Source organism: Suricata suricatta, chromosome 1 (assembly GCF_006229205.1).
Source record: "Suricata suricatta isolate VVHF042 chromosome 1, meerkat_22Aug2017_6uvM2_HiC, whole genome shotgun sequence".
NCBI lineage: Eukaryota > Metazoa > Chordata > Mammalia > Carnivora > Herpestidae > Suricata > Suricata suricatta.
The window spans coordinates 181,031,987-181,045,761 of record NC_043700.1 but is presented as its reverse complement, the minus strand read 5'-3'; the positions used below and the strand labels follow the sequence as shown (position 1 = coordinate 181,045,761).

The 13,775-nt window shown below is 38.3% G+C and overlaps 1 long non-coding RNA gene across 1 annotated transcript in view; it reads left to right on the top strand.

Moving 5' to 3' along the window:
• LOC115285912 overlaps positions 1-12,116 on the top strand; it is a 16,280-nt gene extending 4,164 nt beyond the window's left edge. Inside the window, exons 2-3 of the long non-coding RNA XR_003905751.1 lie at positions 8,640-8,809; positions 11,913-12,116. This is a non-coding gene — a long non-coding RNA (uncharacterized LOC115285912). The remainder of the gene's footprint in view (positions 1-8,639; positions 8,810-11,912) is intronic.
• Positions 12,117-13,775: the final 1,659 nt, after the last annotated feature.

Sequence of the window (13,775 nt, the reverse complement as noted above, 5' to 3'; positions counted from 1 at the left end):
GGAGACCAGGAGAAACCTAATGGAGGACCAGGGGGAGGGGAAGAGGGAAAGAGAGTTGGGGGGAGAGAGAGGGACGCAAAACCTGAGAGACTATTGGTGGAAGGGGGAGGGGGAAGGGAGGTGGTGGTAATGGAGGACGGCACTTGTGGGGAAGAGCACTGGGTGTTGTATGGAAACCAATTTGACAATAAACTATTAAAAAAAAAAAGAGAGTGGGGCAGGGAGACCAGTTAGGAGACTATTGCTTTAGTTCTGGGAAGATTGATGCTCAGAGTTTGGGAGTAGGGGTAGGATATGCATGAAATAGTGGGATATGTAATGTACTTTGAAGATAGCATGATAATATATGCTGAAGAATTAAATGAGGGATATGAGTGAAAGAGAGGAATCAAAGAGTGTCCCCAGATTTGGGTCCTAAGTAACTGGCTTAATGGAGGTGCTAATTTACTATCATGGGGAAGACTGGAAAGTGGCAGATATGGATAGGAATTTATAATCAAAGTTTGTAGTTTGGATCTCTGTTTCCAGAGTAGAAAAACCAGAAACAAAGAGTAATTAATGATCGGGAAGAGTAACCATTGTTAAAAGCCCCTACAAAGAGGAGGGTGGAACTCAGAAGTTGTCAGTTGGCCAGATTTTGTTGGGAGTGAAGAATTGGAATTGAAATCCTTGAGGGCAGGTGTTAGCCTATTAGACAAAGAGAGTCACTTCTTTTTTTTCTTTAATTAAAAAATTTTTTTTGATGTCTGTTTTTTGAGAGAGAGAGAGACAGAGTGCAAGCAGAGGAGGGGGCGAGAGAGAAGGAGACACAGAATCTGAAGCAGGCTCCAGGCTCCAAGCTGTTAGCATAGGGCCTGATGCGGGGCTCCAACTCAGATCATGACCAATTAACCAACCGAGCCACCCGGCACCCTGACAAAGAGTAACTTCTTTCTTAAAGTATAAACAGGTTTCTACCTAATATTAAAATATACTTCTTACATAAAGATCTTAATCATGCATACAAAATATAAAAGTATTTAATTAATCATTACCTTTCTAAGCCTCAGCTCGTTTCTCGCCTGTGCCTACAGAAGTTGCTGATTATATGGTTTCTACTGAATTCATCCTCTTTCAGGCCACACTGTTACAGTAGAGGAATTATGGAAGAATGACCGGAGAACAGGTGCTGGAGCTCACTCAGTAGCCTGTGTTCAAATCACAGCTCTCCATTTTCAGCTGTGTGGGTGAATTGGTGGCATGATCTCTCTCTCTGCAAGTCGCAGGTCTCACAGCAGAGGGGAAATGCACATGGCTAACTGGGTTAATCCTTAAAGTTTCTTTTCACAAGTGACAAATGTGACTTTGCCTACTTTTCATTGGCCAAAAATAGATGCATGTTCAAGCCTGATATCAGCAGGTAGGGTTATTTCATCTCACAGAGAAGGGCAACACAGGTCAACAGACCACACTTGATTTCAATGTTCTCCAGAGAGTGACAGCAAATATTTTGAACAATAATACAGATACGGGGTAATATAGGTACAGGGTAAACATGGACCTCATCATAGTGGCATAGGACCTTAAAGCTCTGGTTCCAAATTTATTATTACTGACAGTATCAAGATTCTCTTTAAAAATGAAAAATTCTCATTAACGCCTAAAAGGAACAGATCAGAGAATTATAGTTCCAGCAGCTAATTAGAAGAGAGTAGCTCTCCAATCTTAGGATTTTGGATTATGCTATAATAGTACATTTCTTTTGGGGGCCCAAGTTTCTGTGGGTTTAGTGTCTGAATTTTAGAATTGCTAGAATTTCTTAAATTCCTTCCCTGACTGCCCTACAGGCATGGTGCGAAAACTCTGCCACTCATTCCATCCCCTGGGTCTCATCATTTTCTGTGAAACAAGGTAGACCAGTTGTCAACCACTTGACTCACAGTCATGTTGTGAGGATTAATGAGTTAATGTTTGTAAAATGTCTCCAGCTACTGGAAAGTGGTAAATAGAAGGCATAATTATTGGTATTTTCCCATCTTTATTTAGACGTGAAAGGCCTTTCTAGTCACCTTTGAGATTTTGACATAAGCCAGCTACTGTGGTGAATTTCATTTGTTTGACCTCCCTTCTGTTTGACATTTCTCTACCCTCATCCTATCACAGTGACTTTAAAGAAGGAATGTCAGCCTTAACCTTTAATGTCTCCATCTGTTGAGATTTTTGGCTTGTCTCATTGTTCTTTTCTACATTTTATTCTATCATTTACAAGAATGTCCTCTCAGACCTGGGCTATTAGCTAAGTAACACAGGGGCAAAAAAGGACAAACTGTAGTCAAATGTTTATTCTATATGGTGCCCGGTGAGCTCATAGGGTACTTCAATGATGAGCCAACATTATTCACAAACACAGGCTTCCAGTGAGCTCTCCATCTGAGAGTCTCATTACTAATTTAAAAGAGTTCAAAACAAATGTTTATTATTAATATATTCAGTGCATTAGCATATAGGTACTCTCTACCCCTTTCTTTGACCAGAGAGCATATAGAGAAAAAGAGCGTTAAGAGAGGAATAGTCTATGTAGAGGTTGTCATTTCCGGGATGTCATTTAACTTAGCACTTTTGTGTCCACTGTGATTTTGCCTTTGGGGCACAGAAATAAACTGTAATGCTTCTTCAGGCAGGCAAATTTGGTTTCTCTAGGAACATGCAAATAGATGGCTTCCATTTTTACATTTTCACTTATTGCCACTGTAAGGCAGATCTTTCTGCAGATTCATGTTTCTCTTTTAAAACTTGCCTCTGCGAAAGTGACTCACATTAGACCCGCCTGACTCTAATCATGAGTTATTTGGCTTTCCTTTAGCACTAATGGAAGCAGGGTGGTGGTAGAAAATATCATTAAAGGGCAAGTTTATGTGAAACTCTATATATAGTGAGGCTGAAGAGTTACATGTAAAATATGAATCAGAAAATTAGGGGTTCAAGTTTTGACTCATTCTGATATCCAGTCAACATGCTTTTACTCTGGTGCTAAGTGGATCTTAACCTTGACCAGGGTTCTTCTTTCAGCAAATCATTTGAGCTTTCAAGCATCAGTTTTCTATCTGTAAAATGGGAATAATACACTTATCTTATTATGAGGACCTGTCCTAGTTTTCTCTTGGTTGCAAGTTCCAGTGTCCCCTTATTCCTGCGCCTTTAACCCAGCTGTTTACTAACTCAGTCAGTGCTCATAGGAGTGGAGTCTCAAGATTAAATCCTGGGAACACTAACTTTTGCTTCTTACTCACTTTGATTCTTGACTCAGACTGTTTTCCTTAATGTACTGTGTTCCAGATATTTATGTGTTGGTTTTAAGTAAAATACTTGGTCCAGGTTTAAGATGTGGCCTTTATGACAGTTGGATTTTCTGTCCATCACTTCTTTAAAAAATTTTTATTTTTTTAATGTTTTTATTTATTTTTAAGAGCCAGAGAGCCAGAGTGTGAGTGGGGGAGGGGCAGACAGAGTCTGAAGCAGGCTCCAGAGTCTGAGCTGTCAGCATAGAGCCTGACATGGGGCTTGAAATCACAGACTGTGAGATCATGACCTGAGCCGAAGTCAGATGCCCAACCGACTCGCTACCCAGGTGCCCCCTGACCATAACTTCTGATAGTGTTGATGTTTATAGGGCCTGGTCAAACCTTGTCTGGCCCTGATATCTACTCCTGAGGTTGATCTGTTGGACTAGTGACTTGGGCCTACTCTGGTCTGCTCTAAGGGGAAATTTCACAGATATGGTCTCAGCCTCCTTGACAGTGGACCAGCAAGTATTAGTGTAATCATCAGGGCTCTATTTCATTGGGGTTTAGGGCAAGACTCCAGGTCTAGTGAAAAAACTGGTGTCCTATTCAGGACCTGTGGAAGAACCAGTCCTATGGATTACTTACAAAAGTGTTAAGAGAATGGCATGGTTTGGTGCACTTATGAGAGACAGGACTCATTTTAGCACACCAAATACTAAACTCATAGGACTAGTTTACTGTCTCTGTATTGGTTGTTGAGTCTTAGAGGGATTGGGTCAGTAATCAAGTGGCTGTTAGACCACAGGTTGTAGTGTTAGCGTTCACTGCTGAGAAGGACCAGGAAAAGTTGGTAGTAAGATTTTGTAAATTCTGAAGAACTACACAAATATGGCTGACATCATTATTGACATGACGTGTCACATAGTAGGTATTCAGTAGGTATTTGTTGAATACTATCTGTTGGTTTTATTCCTTAGTTTTTACCTCTTTGTTGTGTTATGAGAAAAGATTCTTGTGTCTGTTATATATTCACATCTTATGTCAAATTGTTGTTTTTTCTCTCCAGAGAGTTCTGACAATGTTAAGATGGCTAGTAGTGGTAGTGTGGTAGGTAGTACCATTAAAAAGCTAGTTTGTGTAAAGTCCCAGAAATGGAGGCTCAAAAAATTATGTGTAAATTTTTTTTAAAATTGAGGTATAAGTTACATGTAAAATTTAAATTAGAAAGTTGGGGGTTCAAGTTGTGGCTTATTCCTATATCCAATCAGCAAACATTTATAAAGTGCTTAATAGGTGTGGTACTGTCTACTACACTATCCTGTACTATCTACTATCCAGTAAGTCCTTGATTCATAGCAGTTTCTTCAGTCTGTGTGATTGAGTATAGCAGTGGGAGAAACCATCAATTGCTTTTATCAGTCATCTTTCTGCGGTGCCTCCAAAGAGTAGGCTGGCCATGGGTTAGGCTTTCCTGGGAGCGGGTAATTTAATATGTTAATTTCTAACTCACAAGCATTTTTTGAGTTAGAAATTTAGAAACACAGTTGTAACTGTTTCCTAAGGCTGACTAATTCCTTTTGTTCCTTGGCTGGGACATTTGTTTAAAAGCTGAACAATATTAATGAAAATGAGTATCATTAATCATTACTCAGTTTTGATTAAACAGCCATTCTAAATTGCTCACTGCGTTATTCTATTTATGCTTCTAAAATCCTTTGTGATTGATCTTGGGCGAGTTACCTACCTTCACTGAATGGTAGTTTCTTTTCCAGTCAGTGTAAATGTTCTTGATTATCTTTCAGGATTTCAGCAAGGACTAAATGAAACCATGCAGTCCTTGGGTAAATATTTACTAGTGCCTTCTGTGTGTCAGGCACTGAGCCAGCTCCTAAGTGTATAGCTGTGAGGCAAATCTGACATTGTCCCTCCCCTCATGGAGTTACAGTCTAGGGAGAGAAACAGACATAAATAATATAGATTGCTATTTAAGTACAGATATGATGAGTGCTATGAAGTATAAAACGGGGGTGCTATGTGGGAGTATGTATTTCAGGGAACCTGAATGGGCATGTGGAGTCAGGGAAGGAGGTTTTTCTTGGGAAGGAGTCATCTATGTGAAGACCTGAGGATGAGTAAGACTGAGAGGTAGAGACCCTCAGGGAAGAACGTCTCAGGGAGAGGAGATGACCTTCCGTGAGGGGAGTCTGGTGCCTTAACACTGTGGTGGAATTTCTGTGAGCGAGAATGAGAGGGACGCATGTGCGTTTGGGGGATCATGAGGGATCTGATGATGATGGGCTTTGTAGGCTGTGGTAACAAATTTTTCCTTATTTCAATTCACATAATGCCCTTAAGGTTCATCCATGTTATAGCAAATGGTAGGATTTCTTCCTTTTTTTGGCTGAAAAATATTCCATTGTATTATATACCACGTTTTCTTTATCTATGGACACTTAGGTCATATTTCAGTAAAATTGGAAAACCAAAAGAACTTTGAAACTACTTTAAGCGTTCTAGAAACCACTGAAACATTTTAAGTAGATTTGCATTATAGGAAGTTTTTATTTGACTGTGAAAGCAGTGTGGGGGGAAACGTGTAGAAAGTGTGCAGCGTGGATGCAGAGAACTCTTAGGAGGCTACGATAGTTGTCCAGGTAAGAAATGCAAGTGCTTTGGGTCTGGGGACATATCCATGGAGGTGGAGAGCAGGGATGTACTGGATATGGTAGGTTAGAGAGAGGGAGGAGTTAAGGATAAAGCCCAGGTTTTCTGGTATGAGCTACTAAGTGAAAGATGTTAGTCACATCTTTCTAGAGAGATGAGACAATGGAGGAGGAAAACGTTTGGGGTAGGCTGAGAATAATAAATTCATTTTCAGGGATGTTCTGTTGGAGATGCCTCTCAGACATCCATGGAAAACAGCCAGTACACAGGTGAACACACAACGGTTTGGAGCTCAGGGAAGCGATCTGGATGGAGAAGAGATTTTGATGTAGAAGGGATGGCAGTTAAAGTCATGGAAAGGATGGGGTGGCTTGGGGACACAGTGCAGAGTAAGAAGAGAGGAGAACCCAAGACCAAACTGTAAGGAATACAAATATTTAAAGGTGAGATAGAGTAGGAGGGAAAAGCCAAGGGGAAAAGACAATAGGGAAATTAGGAAATGTGCTGTGACAGCACCAAGCAAAGGAAGTTTTTAAGAAAAAAGGGGTGAATGGGCCTACAGGATATTTTTGGAGCAATGGAAATGTTCTAAAATTGGACTTTGGTAATGATTGCATAATTCTGTAAAGTTATTGAGAAGAATTGAATTTTATCCTTAAAATGGTTGGATTTTATGGTAAGTAAATTATGCCTCAAGAAGCTGTGATGAAAAAAAAGAGAGAAGGCGTAGTAACTCTTCCAGCTCAACAGTTGAAGAGGGATCAAGACAGATGAAGGCCAAGAAGTATTTTGTTTTTCAATAAAAGGAAGCCTTCGTAAGAACTGTGAAGGGTGTTTGGAAGATGTTGAACACTGGATGGTGAAGCGTGGAGGTAGTGAGTCTTGACAGCTCTTTGTGGACACTAATGTGCTTTGAAAAGTATAAGTCACATTATATGGTGTTGTAATTATGTATTTCTAAAGCATAGCACATGCTTTGGGTCTGGGGACATATCCAGTGATTTCCTTAGGATAGTGATTTCCAAAGTGGGGTACAAGAAGGAATATTAGCACTTGCAGATGCTAATTTCATCTAATAATGAGAAAAATTAGCTTTACCAACATATAGATTGACATGGTGCTCTCCCTTGGTCCACATGGGTGTTCTCATAAACCATTTGTATGTATTAGGGGAGAATATTGTGGACAGTGGTATTGACCTCACTAGCTTGCTTACTTTCAGTGACATTAGTATATTCATTTCAGCTTAAGTCTGGAAAAGTTGCACAGTTTATATTATCAGACTTTAATCAAATAAACTTTTGAACAACAGATACGTTTCTTTAAAATGTTCCTGTAATTAAACTGCATTATCAAAGAGAATTTTAATATTTGAACTACAAAGAAGAAGAAAATACCCCCTCCCTTTCTAGCACAAGTTCTCTGTCAGTCACGTAACCATATCAATCAATGATTTAATGTGACCAGAAGTTGGCCCAATGCATTTGAAATAATTACAATGATTTGAAATATGAATCTCACCCACTGTTGTTACTAAACTTTGTCCCATTTGTTTTCTCCTGTGACTGTTGTGCCTTCTGCAAGGTATATTTTCCAGTTATAAAAGTATCTATAGATCCGTTCAAACCATATATTGAAATAAACTGAAGTCAGATGCAGCCTTTAAATTGCTGTGTCACAAAGTGTTAGGCCAAGGTTTATAGAAAAATTAAGCATAATCAATACATCATTTGCATCAAAGTTAATATTAATTATTTTGTTGGGACAACATAATGTAGTAAAGAATAATATTTGTTTATGATGCCCCTGAAGTACTACTGTTCATCACCTTGGTCAGTTTAGGGCAAACACTGTGAAGAAGGTAAAGTCTGTTTTTGTATTTCTGGCTCTAGTTCCCATCAACACACTTTTCCTGCATTCTAACCTCCTTTGCTTATGCTCTCCCCAGTCCATCCCACGTGAGCCTAATCCTGAGGGCAGTTCTGCTTATTGTACTAAGCAGCTGTGGTAGCTGGAGGTGATAATTCTCAGGGACATCTAACGTGTGTATTTTCCTGCCCTGCTTGGATGATTGTAAATTTATAGTACATATGGAAATCTTTAAAACCCTGTAAGTCAGTGACCCCCAAATCCCACTTTTAGAAATTAATCATGAGGACATTTTCAGAGCAGCCTATAAGATTTAGCTTTAAAGATGCCACATTGCTGATAATACAGATAAATGGGAAACTATTTAAATGCCCAGTATACAGGGTTAAATTATGGTACTTCTGCAAAACAGATATTACCCAGTCATTGGGAATGATGTGGTCAGAGACTATTTCAAGACCAAGCTGTTTGTGACATATAACATTTAATGAAGAAGGATATAAAAGTATATATTTGATTCAATTTTTTAGGAAAAATGAATATAAATAGAAAAGACTGGAAAGATACGCATGAAAGCATTAAGAATCATTACCTGTTGGTTAGCACATTATGGGATTTTAATTTCTTTTTTTGTGTTCACTGAGATTCCCTACATTTTCTAGAAGGAACATAACAAATGTTACTTATGTAATGAGGAAAGATAAATTACTGGGAAAAAAAACTGTCTTGTCCCCCTTTCTTCCCCAGCACTCCCATAGAAAGAGCAGTTGAGATGATTAAAAAGATATTAGTTTCCAGTGAGCCCATTACTGACTGCAAATGGCTGGTTTCTCTGATTTTCAGGACACTCTGGATAAAACCCAGAACCTATTTTCAGAGCAGAAGGAAGGGCAGTGAGAACAGAAGCACCAGCTACTCTTACCAAGCTCCTCTCTGTGCTGAACATCCATCTAGGCTCCTGGAACACAGCAATAAACAGTATGATGTCCCTGACCTTGGAATTTTACATTCTAGTGAGTGAAGACAGCCAATTAATAAATAAACCAAGAAATATATGATTTGTCAGGTGTAAGAAGGCCTATGCAAAAAATATAGCAGGTTAAGTAGATAGAGAATGGGTGTGTGTGTGTGTGTGTGTGTGTGTGTGTGTGTGTGTGTGTGTTGTGGGCTACATTACATAAGGAGAAAAGAAGGCAGCTCTGGTAAGGTTATATCTGGGCAGAGACCTTGAAGAAATGGGGGAGGGACCCATGCGGTTATCCGGTTAAGTAGGCTGAGGAAGCAGTCCATGGAAAGGTCCTATGGCAGAAGGGTGTCTGTCAGGTCTGAGGCACAGAAGGGAGGTTGGTAGACTGGAGGGTGAGCAAAGGTGAAAAGTAACGCGGGCTGGGTCAGAAAGGCAGGCAGTGGGCAGATCATGGAGATTCTTGCAGTTCGTAGGAAGGGCTTTAGATTTTATTCTGAAAATGAGATACCACGGAGCACTTTGTGCAGGGGAATGCCATGTGATATAAGTTGTAAAAGGATCACCCTAACTACCATGGGGGTGATGGACTCTGGAGTAACCAGGGTGGATTCAGAGAACCCAGTCAGAATACTAGCGTTCAGTCCGAAGATGATAGTGAGTTACCATATGGCTCCGCAATTCCACTTTAGATGTATGCACAGAAGAGTCAAAAGTAGATCCCAGGTACTCGTATACCAGGTGTCACAGCAGCGTTATTCACAAAAGCCAAAAGGTTAAAACAAACCAAATGTCCATCAACAGATAAATGGAGAAGTAAAATGTGGTGTAGACATACAGTGGTCAGATTAAGAATAAAATGAAATTCTGATACCTTCTACAGTCTGGATGAAGCTTTAAAACACTAGGCTATGTGAAATAAGCCAGACAAATATAGTATGATTTGACTAATATGAAGTACCTAGGAAAAGCAGATTCATAGAGAAAGTGGACTAGAGGTTACCAGGGGCTGGGGTAGGGATGAGAGGTGGGGAGTTACTGTTTAATGGATACAGAATTTCTGTTTGGGATGTTGAAAAAAGTTCTGGAAATAGTGGTGATAGTTGCACAACATTGTGAATGTACTTAATTCTACTGAAATACCCACTTAAAAATAGTTAACTTGGCAAATTTTATTTGTATTTTACCTCAATTGGAAAAAAAAGATGCTAGTGGTTTGAACTAAGGCAGAAGAGGAGGTGGTGAGGAATGTTGGATTTTGCATATATTTTGAATGTTAGTCGATGGGATTTTCTGATGGTTTGGATTTTTATGTTTGAGAGCAAGAGAGTACTCAGTGATATTTATGAGCTGAGCCCCTGGCAGCATGGGCTTGCCATTTCTTGAGATGTGGGAGTCTGTGGGAGGAGGAGGTAGCGGAATCCAGGAGAAAGTTTGAGATGTGCTAACTTTGAGATGCTAATAAGACACCCAGGTGACAATGGTGAGTTATCCCTATGCTAATCAGTGGTCCGTCCAAAAGTCTTTCTGTTTGGAAACCCATTAGGACATTGCTACAGAATTACAGTATGGAGTCTGTTATTTAAAATACATCAGTTATCTAAATTATCTGTCATATTTTATTTGAACATACCATACTAAAAAGATAAACAGGTAGATGGATAGATAAATAAATCCATGAATAAAATAAAGCAAGTCCACTCTCCAGGTCAACAGAGAGAGATGTGGTGTTCTGGTGATTATCCTTGCTGTATAATTCGTGGCTGTGTAATCCAGGACTAATTGCACTTCTGAAATCAGTACATTTTGTTCATTTTCTTTTATCATGAGGTGGCCCTGATTCATTTGGTGCTTCAGATAAAGTTTAATGGGAAAATCTCAAAGTCACCCTGATCATCTTTACCTGACAAATTAGGGTAATATAGAACTCAAATCTAACTCGAGCTCAAAGTTGTTAAATACTTTAATTTTCATCTGTGTTTTGTGTTGGAAAATAATTTTAATTTTAAAGGACAGCTGTAGACTGCTAATGACTTGAATACAGTTTGACTGTTTTCATGAAGTGCTCTGTGGGATGTCAGAATATTTAATTCAGGATGTTAAAAACATCCCAAAATGTCACAATAATTATATCACAGCAGGCAATTAAAACACTGGAAAATGCCAACTGACTAAGAGTGTTCCTTGTTATTTAGGAAACTATTAAGAACCTGACATATAAAGTAAAAAATGCTGGTTATAACTTTCTATTTAAATAGACAATTTCATCACCAAATATGAAATTGACACTTGATAGAGTCAGGGTCATGTTAAAAACACAGCTCAAGGAGGAAATAAGGAAGAGATCTCCACTTGATCTTTAACTTTATAATATCTATATTCACACATTATAAAAAACATTGTTTGGTTTTACATATCATACCATATGTGCTGCAATATCCTCCATACAATGGTTGTGTTAATTATATCATATGTTGGCAGCCTTAATTGATCTGATTTTGCCATCCTAAATTATGGGCAGTGGAATTATTTCCTCATTTTTTCAAATTGTACTTTTGTTAATCCTGATGGATTAACTATGTAATGCTGGAGACCAGGGGCAGTGTTTGCTTAATCCCTGAGGATTAGAGTGTCATTCTCAGTGGGGATGTTAAGAACTGACTATGATTAGTTAGAAGGGAATATATTCAGGCGGAGTGAGATACAGAAAACATAGTGTACCAGAGTCCCAAGAGTTTGAGTGCAGTTACAGGCATGTGGTTATCTTGGGGATAAGTGTAGTTTACTCTTGCAACTGTAACAGTTGGAAGGACTGTGTGTATGGACAAAGAAACTACAGTTTAACTAGAAGCTCCATTTTGGGTAACTATGTCCACATTTAAAATGGGTCACCCGAAGGGTTAAATGTTATCTTTAATCAACATACTTTAGAAGGACAGTTAAGATATGTAATTAACATAATAGCATTCATTAAGAGCAAGAATTACCAGCAGCATTTATTTTTTTTATTTTAGGAATTATGAGAAACAATTGCCTTACCTTCAAGAAACATACATGATTAAGTGAGGTGCTGTCATGAAGCACATAGCATGATTTGTCCAGAAGAGTAGTTGCTTAAAACATTTTAATTTCTGCTTTCCTTTGTGAAATAGGCAGCAACACAAAGAACTGTGGTAAAGAGATGGCATTTGGGCTGAGCATTAAAGGATGAATACACTAGAGAGAAGAGGAACAAAATGCCTGCAGTAATGTCCAAACTCAGGAGTGGAATTTAGTGTTTATACAATTTTGGGGTCCCTCTTTAAGAAAAACAGCACAAGATAATCAGTACAAAAATTGAGAACAAAAGTAAACATTTAATTAAGAGTGAGAAAAGAAAATGCAACAAATTACCCAATAAAAAATCTGAGAAACAGAACAAAAACCCTAAAATTGAGAAAAATAAAATTTTTCTGCCACACTGCTGGAATACCTGTTCTTCATTCATTTGCTGCATAATTTTTGATCATTTTTTCATATGACAGTGATTTTATAATATCTTTTACAGACAGCATAGGTTGATAATTCATGGTTTCTTTAGCATGGTAATCAAAATTTGAGTTTTTAGAATTAATTTTTTTAGAAGAGTTTTCCTTTTAGAAAAATTTCATGACTCACTATTTATAGACTATGTAACTATTTGAAACAGTAGCCAAATTCAGAGAAACGTCTATTAAGTTCCTTCCAAATAAGAGTTGTAAGATTTTAGGACATTTTATATTTTCTTGTCAGGACTAATCTTTAGTACCAGTAGAGTTGATGGCATTAAACAGTTTGCCATTGACGTCCCCTTTGTGGTGGAATATTTTTTTAAAATAATTTTTTAAATGTTTATTTATTTGAGAGAAAGGAGGAGGAAGAGAGAGGGGGAGGGAGGGAGGGAGAGAAAGAGAGGGACAGAAAGAGAGGGAGAAAGATCATCCCGAGCAGGCTCTGAGCTGACAGAGCAGAGCCTCGTGTGGGCCTTTCCCACAGACCATGAGATCATGACCTGAGCCAAACCCAAAAGCTGGACCCTTAACTGACTGAACCACACAGTTGCCCCATTTTTTCTATAATTTTTAAAAATGTTTGTTTATTTTGAGAGAGAGTGCATGAGAGCAAGTGAGCGGGGAAGGGGCAGAGAGAGAGAGAGCACTTCGCAGTGGAGTATTAAGAGTTAATGGGCATCTTTGTTGATTTGAGTATTTCATGTCAAATTAGCAAGAAATTTAAGTCTTTTCCAAGTTTGTTCACGATTTAGTCCTCTTCATGAACTGGATTATCAAAATATCCAAGAGCCTATTCATTACTTCTATTCAAAATTTATTTCTTCCTCTTGATTAATCGTTTCATTTGGTCTGATCTGAAAGCTTTTTGTTACAATTTGCTTTTCAAGTGCAGAGTAATTTCTGTTGATTTCAGTCCTTATCTTTATTGCTTCTGTTTCATATTTCATTTTTTAAATCTGAAATTTATCAGTTATTTTAAAAATAATTTAAAATGGATAAAACAAGATATTTGTTACATGTACCCAAGTTAAGGGTCTATAATTCCTCACTTGTTTTTTGGAAATGCCTTCCCAAATGGCAATAAAAATTGTGCACATAAACTTTATCCAATGTACCATTCTCATCAGAAAAAGAAAAAAAGCCTTTCTTTCACTGAGATGGCCTGCAATAAGTTCACCATATTTGGAAATGAATGTGAACACTAAACACAGACTAAATGTATAGTCAACTTGACTTCCTTTGCTAGATCCCCAAAATGACCTGGTCATTTCAGTGCCAAACAGGAGGTTTGACAGAGGGAAAATCAGAGTGGAATAGACAGCTATCTTTACTAGTTCTAGTGAAAGTATCTTTCTTTTGCAGAAGTTTTGAAAATGTATGATTGTATGAATCCTTGTTAGTGCCCTTCCAGGGCCTTGGAAAAGTTTAGGGGAAGTGGGGGCCTTGAAGTTTAAGCTTCATGAACTTTAAAGTTACTCTGCCTTC